The sequence below is a fragment of the Cupressus sempervirens genome, chromosome 8 (assembly GCF_028749045.1).
Source record: "Cupressus sempervirens isolate cs-2001-9-10 chromosome 8, ASM2874904v1, whole genome shotgun sequence".
Taxonomy (NCBI): Eukaryota; Viridiplantae; Streptophyta; class Pinopsida; order Cupressales; family Cupressaceae; genus Cupressus; species Cupressus sempervirens.
In genome coordinates, this window is record NC_143125.1 from 766,941,276 (window position 1) to 766,960,617 (window position 19,342).

Below are 19,342 nucleotides of genomic sequence, written 5' to 3' on the forward strand. Positions count from 1 at the left end.
TTGAATTTGTTCTCTAAGTGACTTGATCTCCGCTGTCAATTTTCAGTTATCCTCAGTAACTCTTTTCATTGTGATACTTTCTATCTGGCTCCTCTCTTCAAGCACCCACACCCTCTCTTTCATAGCTACCAAATCGTTTACAAAGATGTCTGGATACCACGTCATAGGTGTCCTTGTGGGGCTGTAATTATTTGGCAGCCCATCTTCCAATGTGTCTATCACCTGAGAATTATTTGTCTTCTCTCTACCGTTAATATCTTTGATATTATCAAACCGCTTAATTGTTTCAGAGATTTCAGTCAGCCTCAGATTTATTTCTGCCTCCCTTGAGCTGTCTGAGTTATGTGGAATTGGTTTCGGAAGTAAAGCTGCTAACTTTCCTCTTTTTGCATTTTTAAACTTTCGTATCTTTCTCCGCCTAATTATTCTTTTATATTGTTTGGCATTCACATAGGTGTAGTTTCCTCCTGTGGGTGGTCCACTGGCTTGTGAGAAGCTCAAAGTGTTTGTGGGTAAATTACCATTTGTCCCTCCAAGATTGAATGAACTTGCATGTTCGGCTGAGGGTCCTGGAAGAATGAGGAAACTCCCTTGATTCCACTTGATGATCCTGCTATGCATTAAACTATCCCCGTATATCAGGACCAAGCCATTGTTACCAGAGATGTCATTGTGTTTCGTAGTTTCTCCCAGATTAGTTTGTTGTTCTGCTGTTACAAGTGCCCTAACTATCAGATTCTCTGCCACCCTGTTACTGACAGATCCTGTATTTTGCAAGGTGGACCCACCTAGTTCTAACTGTGTTTCTATTATCTTTGGTTGATCAATCAATGATACTTGTACAAGTATCTTCTCTGCAGGTGTTTCTGTGATTTCCTTATTTGTTCCTTCCATGAGGACACACTGGTGCCTTGATATATATTCTTTATGTTGTTTTACCGTTGTAAATTTACCAAAGCCAGGAGCAATAATAAAGGAAGCCCAAACAGGTGTACACTAAAATGTAAGAGGTAAGAATAAGGGAAAAGGCATACCTGGGATCTACCTCTGGAAGCCCGCAAATATGGACCCACTAGTAATAACAAAGCCTTTAGCACTGGATGGCTGGGTCCACTGGTTGCCAAGACTGCCGACCAAACCAAATCTGCCCCTGCACCGATTGCTGCTGTTGTCGGCCCTACTTTGAGAGAAGAAACCTTTGATACCTGCGCTACCTATGTAATGTGATCCTGCCTACGTAATCTGCCTGTTTTATTCGCTCCTTTTATCTCCTACTGCCTACTGCCTACTCCTTTATTTGAAAGTGCAGAAGAAGAGGGGCCTACACTCTATGCATGTCAAACGCTTTTGTCTCCCACCCGCACAACCTTCCACCACGCTATCTTCTTCGCCAAAACTCGTCCTGCTAACACTGCAACGGCTATTTCTTCTTCCTCGCGGCAAGTGGCAAAGGATTGTCACTGCCTCAGATGCGACTTCCCAAAATTTATTTTAAGAATGCACAAATACCAAAAGAGACCTTATTATAACATAGATGAATACCACATAGGCAATTCTTGCAACCAAACTGACCCTAATGCATTTTGTGTGGAGATTAGCCTGTCCCGAATCTTAGGAATGTCACTCGCCCTTGTTTGAGTTTAATTAGCGATAAGACTTTTCCTACGCGAGCATTGCCCGCCGGAACTGCCTCACGCAGCCGGTAGCATGCGTCGGAAAAAGTGAAAAAAAAAAGCCATCGGGAACGTGAATACGTGGACTTCTTCCCCTGAAAATGTTTACCCGATGACTGCTTCACCCTGCCATTACATCAGGTCGTGGCGCCATCTAGCAGGGTCAGATGGAAAGGAAGTACCCAACTTACCAAAGGTGAGAAAACCGCCACAACATTGTCGACTTACCGTCACAGGCAATATACTTTGGGTTTGGAAATCGTTGTCGTCCCAGTAATCTATTCAGCAGTGTCCCGCATAGCTTTGTACCTCTCGAACAAGATTTAACAGGAGCGAAATTTCGTGTCTTCTACCACCTGCCCGCCTATGACGGACGTCTTCCAAATTGAGCAACCCGCAGGGCCGTCCGCAACGAACAAAGACACAGTCATCTATTAGAGGGTAAGTGAAATGTCCGAAACATTATGCTTATGTTTTTCCGTAAAAAAACGATTGGAAATTTAGAAATTTTCTGTGTTTTAAAGACGGGTATGAAACAATTCCTATAAACCCGAACTTACGGAAATTCAGCGCAAACTAGACACAATAGAACACAAAGCCCGTATCTAGACAATAAGAGAACAGCTAAGCGGGGAAAACATTAGCCAATAAACATCCTCGTTCCGGTCAATATTTAAAAGCATGTCTGCTACTCCTATTTACAAATCGTAATGGTAGGAAATTTCATGGTCTGTTCACCGCCTTAATGGGGTTTCTGCTAATGGTGTATAGGATGGTAATAATAATCCAATGAAAATAACTAAAGGGGGAAGATATGTAATCAACATTACTGCAAATTCAAAAAACATGGAACAACATTACTGCAAATTCAAAAAACATGGAATAACTAAAGGGGGAAGATATGTAATCAACATTACCCCAACAGGTTATAACTTCTTTAAACACCAAAATTTTTTTTTTCATACTTTTAGGTGTTTGACATTTTGTCAAACACTTAGCAAGCAGGCTCTAATACCACTGTAGTAACCTCTCAAGGAACTAATATTCAAATGCAATTCTTTTGGTGTTATTAGTGCAAATACATGGAAATAAGATGTAACAATGATGCCAAAATTTAGATTCTGAATTATTACAGCAAAATCATATGCTGATGAAGTACAATGATAATAGTGATGCTCGAGAATGGAAATGAATCAAGCATAGACACTGTAGCGTGGCATCTTGCATGCGTACTGTAGCAATCAAAATTTATTCTCCAATTTAAGCACAAAATAGAACTCCTGAATTGAAGCTCTCCCAAATACCAAATTCAATGGATATTTCATCACCTCAAATGGTTGCAACACTAAAGAGTTGACGTTCTCCAATGGTTGACTGAAATCGGAAACTTTAGTTTCTTCTCCCAACTTGATGTCAAATGCAATTCACAAAATCGGATGATGAACAATGAAGCTCTCACCTCTTTTTATACTTTTCCTTGACCCTCGTAGAAGGAAATAAAATATTTAATAATTGCATTCTCTAGAAGTTTCCCCCTTCCAATAATTAATGCACTTGTTAGAAGCTTCTCTCTTGCAATACAATAATTAAATAAAATATTTAATAATTGCATTCTCTAGAAGTTCCCCCTCCCAATAATTAATGCACTTGCTAGAAGCTTCTCCCTTGCAATACAATAATTAATTGTGCTTCTAGAAAATTAAATTACTAGAAGCTTCCCCCTTCTAATAATTTAATGCATTCTCCAATAAATTAAATTAATTAAATATAAAGTCACTTTTTTTTTTGACTTTTGACTTTATAAGAAATTAATTTAATCAATTTCTTCTTATTTCTCCACTTAGCCTTCGGAGAATGTAAAGGCTAAGAACTCCACTAATATGCTAAAAAAAGGGGACATTACAGTCCGCCCTCCCTGAAATTGCTTGTCCTCGAGCAACTTTAAGTTCGGATGTTGAAAAATTTCCTCATTCTCCCATGTTGCATCCTCAACTGGCAGGTCTTTCCATTTCACCAAATACTCCCTTATAGTGTGCCGCCTCAAGTTCCTTTCCCTGAAATCAATGATAGCCTCTGGCACCAATATCAATTTTCCCTCATCATCCAAGGGAGATAATATTGTAGAAGGCACCACATTCTGACCCAACGCCTTTTTGAGGCGTGACACATGAAACACATTGTGCACTCTACTGTCTGTGGGAAGCTCCAACTCATAAGCCGCCTCACCAACTCGCTTGACAATCTTGAATGGTCCATAATAGCGTGGCTTGAGTTTCTCTGTACCACTCTTCTTGAGAGTGGACTGCCTATATGGCTGCAACATGAGGTAGACCATATCATCTACCTCAAAACTACGCTCAATCCTCTTCTGGTCTGCCTACCGCTTTTGCTGGTTTTGAGCTCTAGCAATGTTGTCCCTGAGAGTAGCAATTATATCCTTACTCTCCTATAATAGTTCACCTGCACGGGATACCCGACAGTCACCCAACAACAAATCTAAGAAACTGGGTGCCTCATAACCGTAAAGTGCCATGAAGGGTGTCATTTGTATAGTCATATGGTATGTAGTATTGTAGCAATACTCACAGAGATATATCCATCTGACCCGAGCTTGCTGTTGAGTTGTCACATAATTCCTCAAATACCCTTCCACCCATTTGTTCACAATCTCCGTTTGACCGTCAGTCTGTGGGTGATAATTGGTGCTAGGTGTAAGCTTGGTGCCACACAATCGGAATACCTTCTGCCAGAAGTGACTCATGAAGTGGCTGTCCCTGTCACTCACAATGTTCCGAGGCAAACCATGTAATCTGAAAACCTCCCTGAAGAAGACCTCTACCACCTGAGTTGCTGAGTATGTAGTAGTGATAGGGAAGAAGTGAGTATATTTTGTCAGCCTATCCACCACCACATAGATACAATCGTGCCCTTGGGCTTTGGGCAAGCCTGTGATAAAATCCATGGAGATGCACTCCCACTTCCTGTCAGGAATAGGAAGTGGTTGTAGGAGCCCTGCAGGATAAGTGTGCTCTTGTTTGTTCTGTTGGCAAACGAGACACGCACATACTGCAAAACATCAGCCTTAAGCCCCTTCCAAGTGAACCGCTCTCGAACTAACCTGTAAGTCTTGAAATACCCGAGATGGCCTGCTGTAGGTGAATCATGGAGTGCTCTCAAAACCAACTGCTTCACTTTCAATCCTGGGACTAAGTAAATCTTGTTCTTGTAAATGATCAAATTATCTACAAGAGTGTACCTGGTGTCGATCACTGTTCCCTCCACTATTTCAGAGGCCCATGTGTCTTTGGCATATTCTGCTACAATCAAGTGTCGCCAATCCTTTGATATTTGAATCATAGAAGTGAAGTGTGGCCTATGAGATAAAACATCTGCAACAACATTCTGTGTCCCCTTAACATATGTGATATCAAAATCATAGGCCTATAACTTACTCACCCACTTCTGTTGACGATCATTCAGGTCCCGCTGTCCCAAAAAGTGCCTCAAACTATCATGATCAGTTTTAATACTAAATTTGCTGCCCACAAGATACTGTCTAAATTTGGCCAAGGCATGTATAATGGCCAACATCTCCTTATCATATATGCTGAATAAGTTTCCTGCTCTCATAAGCTATAGGATGCTTGTCCAACATGAGTACAACACCAACTCCCTCTCTAGAAGCATCACATTGAAGCTCAAATGGCTTCGTGAAATCAGGCAATGCTAATAGTGGGCATGTAGTCATTATTTCCTTGAACCGCATGAAACAGTCCTATGCTTCCCGAGTCCACTCAAATGCCCCTTTCTTTAGCAAATCTGTCATAGGTGCTGTGTGTCATGAGTAGCCACTGACAAACCTGCGATAGAATCCACATAGACCAAGGAACCCCCTCAACTGTGTAAGGTTCTTTGGTGGTGGCCAATCAACAATAACGCGGATCTTTTCAGGATCCATCTGCACTCCCTCCGCACTAATGATGTGTCCAAGATACAACAGCTCTATCATCCCCAAATCACATTTGGACTCCTTGGCATACAAGGACTCCATCAGTAAAATGCTCAATACTGTCTCCAAGTGTTCTAAATGTTCTTGTCAAGTCCTGCTATAGATCAAAATATCATCAAAGAACACCAGCACAGATTTCCTCAACTGATGGCGGAAGACCCTGTTCATAGTGGACTGAAAAGTGGCAGGTGCATTAGTCAAACCAAAAGGCATGACTACAAAATTGAAGTGCCCACAATGACATCTGAAAGCAATTTTCTCAATATCCTGCTCTCGAACTCCAATCTGGTGATAGCCTGATCTCAAATCAATTTTTGTGAAATAACAAGCCCCATGCAATTTATCTATCAACTCATTGATGCGTGGATGGGATACTTGTTCTTTATAGTTCTCTTATTCAACACTCTGTAATCAATACACATCCGTAGAGTACCATCCTTCTTTTTTACCAAAACAACAAAAGACGCAAAAGGTGACTTACTTGGTCGGATGTGTGCCATTGCTAGCAACTCCTTGATGGTCCTTTCAATCTCATCCTTGAGTCATTTTGGGTGCTAGTATGGTGTGATCATGACTTCCTCCAGCTCGATAATGTGCTCAATGCCTCTGTTTGGTGGCCTGCCTGGTGGAATCTCACTGAATACTTTCTCATACTTGGTTCTCAATTTATGAATATTCGGATGATATTCAGTCTTATGCTGCTCCTCCTGAGTAGGCATCAAGGTGCATATTGCCGCCCACTCTATATCATCATGCTTGGCTAATCTCTCCATCTGCCTAAATGAGATCGTCTTGACATCACCATTATGGATAGCCTTCAACACATGAGTCTTGTCATCCACCTCGAATCGTATCTCTATATCCTTCAATCTCAGGGTAACCTCCTCCAAAGAATGTAGCTACTGCATCCCAAGTACTATGTCCATGTCACCCATGTTGACCACATGATAGTCCCCCTTGAACTCATAGTTATTTAGGCGCAAAGGTAGATCTCGCACCATCCTGTCACAACAAAGAGTATATCCATCAGCTACCTTGACTCTCAATCCCTCAAACTCCTTAGTAATGAGTCCATGCCTCTCCACAAATCGTGCATCAATGAAATTATGCGTAGCACCTATATCCAATAGAGTAATAACCTTCTGTCCAGCCAAGACTCCCCGAAGTCTGAAAGATCCCTCTCTATGAATACTAGACAGACGTGCCTCCTGTAAATGTAGCTCTGGAGCCTCTTTTTTCTCAGCACTATCTACCTCCTTTTCACCCTCTGCCTCATCAAGATCCTCATCATGGTGCTTTGAGCTATTTGAATCCAAACCCTCATAATAAGCCCACATCACCCAGTTAGCCTTCCCCTTAGGCCTCATAGGACAGTCATGACCAAACTCATAGGGACCTTGCAAAAGAAGCATAGCTTCTTCTTATGCAGGTCAGTAAGCGTCTCCTTATCCAAAGGTACAACTGACTTGCCTTTTGAGTCACTAACCTTCTCTTTACCCTTGCTGAATCCCCCTTTATTATCTCTAAATGATGAAGAACCCTTCGAACTAAACCAGTTTGCCGGAGCTGCAAGTTCCATACTGTGACCTTTCTTCATGGCTTGTTGTAATGTAGGAGGATCAAAGGCCTTTACCCACTCCTTGAGTGGTTCAGTCAATCCCTCTGTGAATAAAATGACTAGCCTCCATTCTTAAATGCCAGGTACCATCACTGCAAGCTTTTGGAAGTCATTGATAAATTGTTCTAAGCCTCTTGACTGTCTCAACTGGGCTAACTCCTGGAAATAAACTTCAGGATCCTTTTTATCAAACCTTTCTATCAATCTATCCACAAACTCCTGAGAAGTGGTTACTTGATTGTGTTGCAACGTGATCATGCCATGTGTCCACCAATCATGAGCTGCCCCGTCTAAGTGTAAAGTGGCATACTTGAGTGCTTCAAATTCTGTCATAGTCTCCAGAGATAGGAAAGTATCCATCTTATGAATCCAAGCACGAGCAGTCATTTTCCCACTGCCATCAAATGTGGGTAATACCAACTTGTCGGTGACTTGTTGCAACTCACTGTGTTTATCTGCCTGCTTCTGCCTAGCAGCTCTGTAGTTCAGGTACCTGTCAAATGTCCATTCGTCCTGTACATATGCTGGTAATGAATCCCACTCATTCCTCGCTTGTCGGAGTTCATCTGCAATATCTGTTACCTTAGCATCAGGTGTGAGTGTTGGAGTTTCTTCCTTGAATGTAGGACGTGTGGGTTTGTCAGGTGTCCTAGACCGAGTCCTATGTTGTGATCTTGCTATGCTCCTGTCATCTTGGTCATTATTATGATTATTTCTCCTGTCAATCAAATGTTGCATCATAGCCATCATTGCTTGTGTACTCGCCTCTATTGACTGTAGAAGCCTATCTTGACGCTGTAAAGCCTCATCATCTCTCATAATTCTAGGTGGGCTTTCAGAATGTCTATCAGCCATGTTCTTAGTTGTGTTGGTTCCCTATGTAAATAGAGCCCTTTTGTTTTTGCTTTTGTGAACTAACTTGAATGGTGGCTACATAAACCTTGTCAGGCTGGTAGGAAACCACTCTGATACCACTGTAATGACTCCAACAGGTTATAACTTCTTCAAACACCAAGAAAAAATCTTTATACTTCAGTTGTTTGACATTTTGTCAAACACTTTGCAAACAAGCTCTGATACCACTATAGTAACCCCTCAAGGAACTAATATTCAAATGCAATTCTTTTGGTATTATTAGTGCAAATACATGGAAACAAGATGTAACAATGATGCCAAATTTTAGATTCTGAATTATTACAGCAAAATCATATGCTGATGAAGTACAATGATAATAGTGATGCCCTAGAATGGAAATGAATAAAGCATAGACATTGTAGCGCGGCATCCTGCATGCGTACTGTAGCAATCAAAATTTATTCTCCAATTTAAGCACAAAATAGAACTCTTGAATTGAAGCTCTCCCAAATACCAAATTCAATGGATATTTCATCACCTGAAATGGTTGCAACACTGAAGAGTTGACGTTCTCCAATGGCTGGCTGAAATTGGAAACCTTAGTTTCTTCTCCCAACTTGATATCAAATGCAATTCACAAAATCAGATGATGAACAATGAAGCTCTCACCTCTTTTTATACTTTTCCTTGACGCTCGTAGAAAGAAATAAAATATTTAATAATTGCATTCTCTAGAAGTTTCCCCCTTCCAATAATTAATGCACTTGCTAGCAGCTTTTCTTTAGCAATACAATAATTAAATAAAATATTTAATAATTGCATTCTCTAGAAGTTTCCCCCTCCCAATAATTAATGCACTTGCTAGAAGCTTCTCCCTTGCAATATAATAATTAATTGTGCTTCTAGAAAATTAAATTACTAGAAGCTTCCCCCTTCCAGTAATTAATGCATTCTCTAATAAATTAAATTAATTAATTAAATATAAAGTCACTTTTTTTTTTTGACTTTTGGCTTTATAAGAAATTAATTTAATCAATTTCTCCTTATTTCTCCATTTAGCCTTCGGAGAATGTAAAGGCTAAGAACTCCACTGATATGCTAAAAAGATGGAGACATTACAAAACAAGCTTGATTTTACGGGGAATCACCTCTTAGACTGTTTTTGGCAGCTTCTTTCCAACTCGATAGTAACAATTGAAGTATAATAGATAAATTACTAGAACATAAATAATTGCTCTCTAAATACCAATGCGATGTTTTATGTAGACAGGGTCTCACTTAAAGAAGGCTATATTTGAAGAGCAGACAACAAATGCACTAAAGAAATGCCAAGAAATATAGGAAGCAAAACATTTGATGTGGGGAAACAACTCCAAGTTGTGGGTCATTAACAATATACTTGTTGCCAAAGTACAAATCAATTGGAGATATTGAAAGTCAAGCAATCTCTTGAAGAGGTTACTATTTAAACCAGAATAAATCAGATTATGACCTGGAATACCTTTCTCGCTTTCCTCCTCTTTCTCCTCATCCTCAGCCGGTTTTTACTTCGGATACACAGGCAACAAGACAACTGCCCATTGCAAAAGACACGATTGATTCCTCCTTTGCATTGCAAACTACCCAAATACATTGGACTATAACAGGCCTTAGTTTTCTCTGGGTAGTTATACAGTTTTCTAACTATAATTTGAACAGTCTGAAGCCTTTGTGATACCATATTTTTTGTGTGCTCGGCTGCAAAAAAAGTACCTTGAACATGAGCTCACATGCTCTGTAATCCGTGGAATTTTTGTGCTTGAAATAGAAATGATAGCAATTATTCCGATTTTTTGTTCCCCTGAGTTTAGAGTTTTACCAAATGATCTGATGTAACGGTCCCCGATGAGAAGAGAAGAAAGCATTATAGATATAGAGGCGTTTAGCCTATTCTTTCTTCTTTGCAACCTGGTTTTGAGTTTTGCTTGTGACTAGTCGGATGGGCATCACTGTCGTTGGGTCAGGCAAAATGATTCAAGATGTTCTTTACATGGCTGCAAAACTTAATAAACCTTTTGCCTATCATTGTGGCTTAGGAAGCAAGGTTTGAGACTTTTGGTTTTATAATGTGTTCTTGTTGCTACTTTTATTTCAGGAATGCTGATGAAGACCATCCCTACAATGAGTAAAGTTTGGATTTTCACATATGATCTACACAAAACAGTAACTATATCAATCATATGTACAACTAATATCAAAATTACTTAAGTTTCTAATCTACATTATTGGATTAATATGTATCGCTAGACTGAAATCACACTGCACTCTTATGAGATGGGTGTTCTCGCCAGTGCTTTGGCGCCTATGTACAAGCAAAATTGGATCGATCAAATCATATACACTATCTTGTAACCTTTCATTTCCTGTATACTGAATGTCTATTATGTGCATTATCATACTTCATTCATTCTTTTAATTGGGTAATGCTTATATGCATAGTATATGTAGGCAATGGCCATTACTACTACTCCATACACTTCCAAATGGAAAGAAACTAAAAACACCCCTATCAACTACACCATTGCACCTCATTTGGTGCAAGGGCTAGTTATTTAGAATATGTATGCGGCCGGGTGATTTTTGTGTTTATATATCATTCTATACCTTTTTTTTTATTAAGGCAGGCTGTAAGGACCTTAAGGTCTGTATGATCTGAATCTCTGCTTTTCTTTAACTATAAAATTCGAAAACAAACTACTTACACAATATAGATTCAAAAAATAAACATTCACTTATACTGAACTCCAAATTTCTTATAGACCATTCAAACATTCAATATTCCTTACACAAATTCACTAGAAGGTGCAAATTTTGGAACCAACTGATTTATAGAAAATTGACATAAATTCTCTTAATAGCAGCAGTTGAGCTTACAAATTGTACAAAACTCAATATCGAGTTTGAAGTACAACAGTAGTGTTGATTCATGGAAGTTTCATCTCTTCACCCAGGCAACAGAGGTGATTCGTGGGGGTTTGATTCCTTCACCGAGATAGCAGAGGTGGTTCATGGAGGTTTCATCCCTTCACCTAGATAGCACAAGTGGTTCAGGGGGGTTTTGTCCCTTCACCTAGACTCAACAATATTCAGCATAACAAAAAATTAACAGTCATCTATATATACCTACTTAGGGTGATTCATTAACTTGCTATGCAAGGCAGGTAAACAATCTGATTGTTGGCATTGAAATAAGAGTTGGGGGAGATTGTTGGTCTTATGATGGGTTGTGGGGTGCAGTCAGAAGTAGTGGAGCATTTAGTTGTCATTGATGGCAACACAATCACTGCACAAAGATGGATAAATTGGTAAGATAAGGCAGTGATTGGTGAGCAGGAAAACAACTAAGTATTGCAACCGGGATGCAGGAGGAGCAACAACAAGTTAGCATGAATAAAGTGGAGCAGACATAGAGCTTTTACATGATGTACAAAGACTATGTGTGCTATCAGAACACACGATGATGATAGATGAGCAAGTTTTTCATTGTCAGAAGGTGTTGGAGGATATATATCTCGTGTTCTTGAGACCCTGATGAGAGATCATTGATCGATGAACGGTATGATCAATGTGGTCAGATTAAAAGGTATGGTGTGCGATCGAAGCAAGTGTGAAGAGAAGATTCATAAGATGTTGGAGAAGGTCAAACACATCTTGACTGTTCTTGGGAAAAGCACATGAAAACTCTAATAATGATCAAGGTTGATGTAGAGATAAACTCAACGGAAGCAAAAACAAAAGGAACCAGCACCGGAAAGAGATAGATAACAATATTTTTCTAATTGATTCATCAAATGAACAGTATATACATTTGCTCTCCTAAAGATTTCTTCTCCCTGTAACTTTGTATCCAAAGACTTGACTAAACCTAAACCTAAAAACTCTATTTATACTCGCTAGGACGGTCTATGAAACATTCTAGATTATTACAAAATGGGAAAACTGACCCAAAGAGACTTCCCGCCAAAACAGCTTACAAAATATTCTAGATCAATATAGAATAGGGAAGAATGACCCCATAATGGTCTGAACAAATTCCAAGAAAAGATCTTACCCTAATGACGAAATCGGAATAAATTCCTCAAGTCGGCTCGTGCAAAAATCATGATGTACAATCTTTATGTGGGTGCTGTTGCACCATACTCCCTAGGAAATTTTATCTCAAGCCCACTTGAGATGAGCTCTTGTAGAGTGGTACCCTGCTTCTTGATATCTTGTTTGGTCATCCACACAACATCTACATCCGAATAACCTTTGAGTTTTACCAAATACTGCTTGGACTCCTTTCCTCTTGTTTGCTTGATGACTTTGGTGTCAAGTATCCTTACTAGTTGTGGTGTCTTCTTAAATGGTAGATGTTTAATGTCTTTTGTATCAACAATCGGTCCTATATCAATTTCTTCATTGGTTGCTTTGAATGGTGTGAGGTCTGCTATGTTACCTTATCACCAACTTCAAAATATGATGTCTTCTAGACTTATCTGCATTCTCCTTGTACTTTTGATTACTTTGTTCCAACTTTAGCTTCACTTCCTTATGCAAAGACTCCATGAAATCAGCAAATTCTTCTCCTGCAACACTTCTCTTCTCTTCACCATCAATATCTCTTAAATCTGATACTCCTCTAGGCTTCATTCCAATAACAATCTCAAAAGGTGTCTTCCCTATATTTCTGTTCACAGAATTATTATATGCAAACTCAGCTTGTGCCAATACCATCTCCCAATTATGTGTTTCATCTCCAACTAAGCATTTCAACAAATTACCCAAGCTTCTATTCACAACCTTTGTCATACCAAAAATGATGCAAAGATAAACTGAACGGAAGCAAAAACAAAAGGAACCAGCACTAAAAAGAGATAGATAACAATATTCTTCTAATTGATTCATCAAATGAACAGTATATACATTTGCCCTCCTAAAGATTTCTTCTCCCCGTAACTTCGTATCCAAAAACTTGACTGAACCTAAACCTAAAAACTCTATTTATACTTGCTAGGACGGTCTATGGAACATTCTAGATTATTACAAAATAGGAAAATCGACCCAAAGAGACTTCCCGCCAAAACGGCTTACAGAATATTCTAGATCAATATAGAATAGGGAAGAATGACCCCACAATGGTCTGAACAAATCCCAAGAAAAGATCTTATCCTAATGACGAAATCGGGATAAATTCCTCAAGTTGGCTCATGCAGAAATCACGATGTACAATCTTTATGTGGGTGCTCCTGCACCAAAGGTGGTCATAGAAAACACATGTGAGACATCAGGATACTTGAATTGCATATGGTATTTGTGCGACAAGTTTGAAATTTGAATGGATGGCTAAGATTAAGCGGCATAAGCATTATGTATTTGCATAATGCTATTCTTAGTGAAAGAACGAATGTTATGAGGTGAGTTCAGTAGAAGAAATTTAGTGATTATAGAGGTTGCGATCAAAGTTTGAAGAAGATATTGAGCAGTGAACAGTAAGTGGATAGAACAGATTGGATCTGACACGCTAGCAGTGCTACTTATAGATCATTCAACTTGTTGTTCCCTAACAATCACAACAAGAGGAATCCCTTAATTGGGTAGAGTCTAACAGGTCTTTTCATGTAAATCCTTTAATAGGGTGGACTCTCAGAAGCAGTTCTAAATCCTCTAGTGAGGTAGATCTTAACAGGTCTCTATTGTACTCCTAACAATGTACTAACCACTCCTAACAGGGTGAACTCCTAGAAATGGTATATGTAGCTCCTAACAAAATAATATTCAGCATAACAAAAGAATAGCAGTCTTCTATATATATTATATACCTACCAAGGGTGATTCATTAACTTGCTATTCAAGGCAAGTAAACAATCTGATTTGGCACCTTTCAAGAAGTTGGTAGAAGAGTTCATTAATTTTCTGTTCAAGACAAGTAAGCAATTTGATTTGGCACCTTTCAAGAAGTTGTTAGAAGAGTTCATTAATTTGCGGTTCAAGACAAGTAAGTAATCTGATTTGGCTCCTTAGTAGAAGTTGATAGAAGATACAAAACAGAAATAAAACACAACAAAAATATGACTGTCTGCAAGAAGCACAAAATTTGCACAGTTGGCAGCTATCTGATTTTCCTCTAATCTTTCCGCAAGAAGACAAAACTTGCACATTTGGCAGCTAGAATTTGCATCCAAGCTAAGTGGCCTCAAATTAACGGGTTCATCTCAGTCATCCCATCTCCTAACAGCTAGAATTTGCATCCAAGCTAAGTGGCCTCGAATTAAAGGGTTCATCTCAGTCATCCCATCTCCTAATTGTTTGACCTCAAACAATTTTAGGTTGGGGTATTCAAAAACTTCAGTTCCTTTACCACTAATTCCTCTATTAGTAGCGCTTCTTTCACCGGTCTCATGGACAGTTTCTGCCATCTTGGTTCTGCTTAAGCCCTCTTGGCAATTGGGTGACTTCTTTTAATTTCTTTGCAAAACCAAGTTGCAGAGCTTCATAATGTCTAAAGAAGGCCTTTGCTTCTTCATCATCGCCGCCCACAGGGGATACTCTTTATCTTGCTCTAATGGCACCAGTAATTCCTCTTAATCATAAAGAAAACCCATCGTTGGTAGGACTAAAGCTCTAATGCCACTATAAAGACCTTACAGTCTATATGATCCAAATCTCTTCTTTTCTTAAACTATAAAATTAAAAAACAAAATGTTTACATGATAAAGATTCAAGAAAATAAACATTCACTTATACCTAACTCCTAATTTGTTATAGATCATTCAAACATTCAACTACGACATCATTATAAACTGGGTGGTAATACTTTCAATGGCCATCACAAGACGATCCCATGAATCAGGCAATGAGCATAGCAGTAACATACAACACTCTTCTTTACTAACGGACACATCAACATATGTTAGTTGTGCAATCACCATACTAAACGCGTTATAAATGATCTGCCACAACCGTTCCTTAGTCCATGTTTAGAGAGTAAAACTTCTTTCTCAGGAAGAGCTTGTTTACCAAGGATTTTTTCCTGGTAAATGTCTCCCAACTTCTTCCACAAAGAATGTGCAATTTTGTCCTTATGAACGTTTAACAAAACAAATCCGCAAGGCACAACCTTATTAGTCCTCTAGCCTTCTAATCTGCTAGATCTTAATCTTCTTGCTTCATGCTTGAAGGCTTGCTTCCAGAAAATGATCCACAGATCTTGGTCAACCATCATATCTTCAACTTTAAGTTTCCACAACTCAAAGTTTGTGCCATTGAGCTTTTTAATGTCTATTCGCGCCATCTCAATTTCTAGATAAACACTTTGCAAACTTCCACCAAAACCAAATTGACACAAATGCCCAACCCTACTAATAAGGATACCAAGGAACTTGTTTGGTTCTGATACCACTTGTTAGGAAAGCTATAGTATGGAAATGCCTTCCTAATGCCAACTTTGGAAAGGAAATAAATACAAGTAAATCTAAATATAGAGACGAGAGTATGAAAATACCATGCACACAAGATAAACACAGGAGACCAAATTTAACGTGGGAAACCCTTTCAAGAAAAAAATGCACCACACAAGAACTCGAGGGTCACTTTTTGTATTATGATAACCAATGTTACATACGAACAGCAATGGACTTTTGCACAGGCTCATACTATGTTACAATCAACCTGACTTTACACTACTTCGACACCTTGCCCTATTTCAGCCTTAACGGCCTGCCATTCTTAATGAATCTCGCAAATATTTTTACACTCTACAATTTGTTATGGAATTTGGTATATCAATTGTTACATTATAGAATGATCTACCAACTCCCATTTACCCAACTGTTGGCCACAACAGAACTATCCATAGAACTATACATAGACGCTACTCCATATGTTACATCCCAATTTTTGACCTAATTTAAAATATAGCCATTGAGGTTTACATGAAGTCAGTTGACAATTTAATTGGTTATAATCCAGTGAAATGATAAGATGGTTAGTTGTTATAATTATTTATCACGAATTCATGAAATTGAATGGGCGGTTAGCCGTTATGATTATTTATAACTTGTTATGATAATATGATTTAATTTCGGAGAATTTCCTTGCAGGAAATACGTCGAAGGGGTGGAAGCATTGTCAGAAAAGAATTAGGCATAGGAGCATCACCATCACTTGGTAGATGGGTTGAGGACCTAGTGACTTGAAACAGAATACATCTGTGGGACCCACATGAGCTATTTAAATAAATAATTTGAGAAACATAAAATAATTGAGTTAAATATAAAACATACCTCAAAGGATTTAATATGATCTTTCACCATATTATTATAATAAATATATCTATATACGTACATATAGATATAAAAATGAAATGGTACCATTATACTATAATAATTTATAATAAAGTGATGTCAACCCATTAATATATTTACATGTACAAATATAAATATAAGATTATAATAATATTCAAATTATTATAATATTCGATTTATAATCGTCCAACTTTATTTTTCCATTTTAATATTCTTTGCTCTTAATTGATTAACACTTGGCATGATAAATTGGTAATAATCAAATTATAATCTTTCCAACTCTTTCTTCCAACCTTTTTATTTCCTTTCTTTTGCAATCGATTTAATACTTGGAATCCAAATGGTTTTTAAATCTTTTAACTGGTGGTAGCCAAGAAGTCATGGCTAGACCTTTTAATATGGAAGCTGTGAGGGAGAGACAGCAAGACCCTTTTCCTCGGTATCGGTCTTCTTCCTACCATGATATATTTTTCAGAATCTCTTGTCTCAATAACCAAATCGACCCTGCATTGTTACGTTAGCATCTTGCATTTGACACACCTATAATCTGCCATGAAAATGTCTGCAAATTGCCATTGATACACCGCAATCTGCCATTGAAACACGCTCAATCTGCCATTGATTCATCTGTAATTTACCTTTGATAAAAACCTTGTTCTATTTGTATGATTTCAACATAGACGTGCAAGTAATTCTGGCTGAGAATTAGAGGCTGTGAGCACTGAAGGTGATGTCTCAACCAGCTGAAGAGAATTGAATAGAGTTCAAGATCATCCAAGCATTACTAAATTCTTATCAGGTCATGAGTTACCATTCCAATATGTTTATTTTTCTATAGCAGCCGGCTAGGCGTGGAAATCTCTTATCTTTTGCTTGTGATCAAGCTATTTCCTTTACTGGCTGAGTAACCCCTGTAAATTATGATGACCTTTCTTCTTAACTCTCATGGTTTCCATAATCATAATAAAGAGTGTTGAATAGCATCTCTTAAAGAAGGGTTTTCTAAGTGTAATAAAATCTAAGTGAAATATTCTGTTTGGAAATCTGAATTTGTTAATAGTTTCAACTGGTTTCAAGAACATAATCTTTTGGTTACAGATTGTGATAAGCATACTAAGCAGTGAATCTATGCAGCAAGTTTCAATAATTATCATGATAACGTGTTGTTTGATATCTTGTTTGAATTTACAAATTGAACTTCTTTAAATTAGCCTTGTTCATGGAAGGTGATAACCAAGTAACCATAGTATGGATCCTTATGCCAATGGATATTAAAATCAAACAATCAATTCTGAAATCTCTAAAGATTATAATCTCTCAAATCACAGATTGTGATAAGCTGGAATATATGTTAATTATGAAATAGTTGAGGATCAATAGAAAGAACTAGTTGTTCTGAGAATTTCCAAGCACCTGGGATTCATCGGTTGTATAGCCATGGAAATGGTGAAGAGGTGAGATGGAATCTGCAACGACTTAGAAAATAAAATTCAGATATGATACATTAAATCTAGAATAATATCATTTAATAGCCCATGCATGATCATGTTATTATAACTCCTGTTGTCAAGTCTAGTGGTTTGGTTGGATACTAGGATGCTTAGTAGATGACAGATGTTCCAAGTCCAAATTCCAGGTAGGGAGGGCTTTTTTTGTTGGAGATTGTGTGGAAAATAAGTTAAGGTCCGAGGTTGGGTGGTTAAGCCCCTGACAATATTTCACCTCTCCCCAAGTTGTTGGACGCACAACAAACATAAGTTATACATTCAATTGGTTACTAGAAACAGGTATTTTACTTTTATGTTGTATATGTAAGACTAAAGTAAGATTAATTGAGTTTTCTCATCATTAAAGTTATTTTACATTAAGATGCGAGAGAAAGATTTATAAGAACAATAAATATGAGCATATTTTCTAATCCTATGTTATTGCCATAGTTAAGCAATCAGAAGGAAAGAAATGATACAGTGGTATTTGAAGCCCTAATTGAATCAATGGTATCTGAAGCCCTAACTGATACAATGTTATCTGAAGCCCTAATTGATTTAGTGGTATTTGAAGCCCTAACTAATGCAATGGTATCTGAAGCCCTAAGTGATATAGTGGTATCTGAAGCCCTAAATGATCCAATGGTAATTGATGCCCTAATTGATACAGTGATATGTGATGCCCTAATTTTATATAGTGGTATTTAATGATAATCATCATTTAATTTTGATATAGTGGTATTGAATGGTAGTCGTTATAAGATTTTGTTATAGTGGTACTTGTGGACTAATCTGGGTGATTGCAGAAGCATTCTTACAATGATTTATCGGTTCAAATTTCATAGTATGTGGATTTTAAATTCTATAGTAAATTCCTTGATGGTGTTTTAAGTTCTTAGTTAAGAAATTTTGTTTAACTAATTTTAACCATCAATCTCTTTCATATGAACGAAACTGATTTAACTGTTTCTTATGAATATGAAGTAATAACTGTATTTCTTTGAGTATGTTAGTTGTAAATTAAGACCTGAAAAAACAGGTTGTTACACCGTAGGCACTGGTATTGTACCAGTTCACCATATCGGTACACTATACAATCTCCACCATGTTGGACTTAGCTTCATCAATGTCACATACTGTCTTTGCTGTACTAACTTCGCCATATTGACTTTGTCGTACTCGCCATTACCATCTAATGGGCTTTGTACTATGGAACTCATACTCTACATGGTACTCATACTCGTACTCATACTTAGAAACCACTGTCAACCACCGTACTTGTACATTCCATCTTATCGTAGTTGCCATTATTTGTGAGCCTTGGTTGGCTCTCACCGTACAGTGGACTCACCTTTATGGTGTCTCACTGTACTTGT

At 38.0% G+C, this 19,342-nt stretch overlaps 1 protein-coding gene across 1 annotated transcript in view; it reads left to right on the forward strand.

Moving 5' to 3' along the window:
• The first annotated feature begins 1,671 nt into the window (after positions 1–1,671).
• The window catches only part of LOC149544672 (uncharacterized), a 58,355-nt gene continuing 40,684 nt past the window's right edge, over positions 1,672–19,342 (forward strand). Inside the window, exon 1 of the mRNA XM_089795235.1 lies at positions 1,672–2,114. The gene's annotated coding sequence lies outside the window, so the exon portion shown is untranslated. The remainder of the gene's footprint in view (positions 2,115–19,342) is intronic.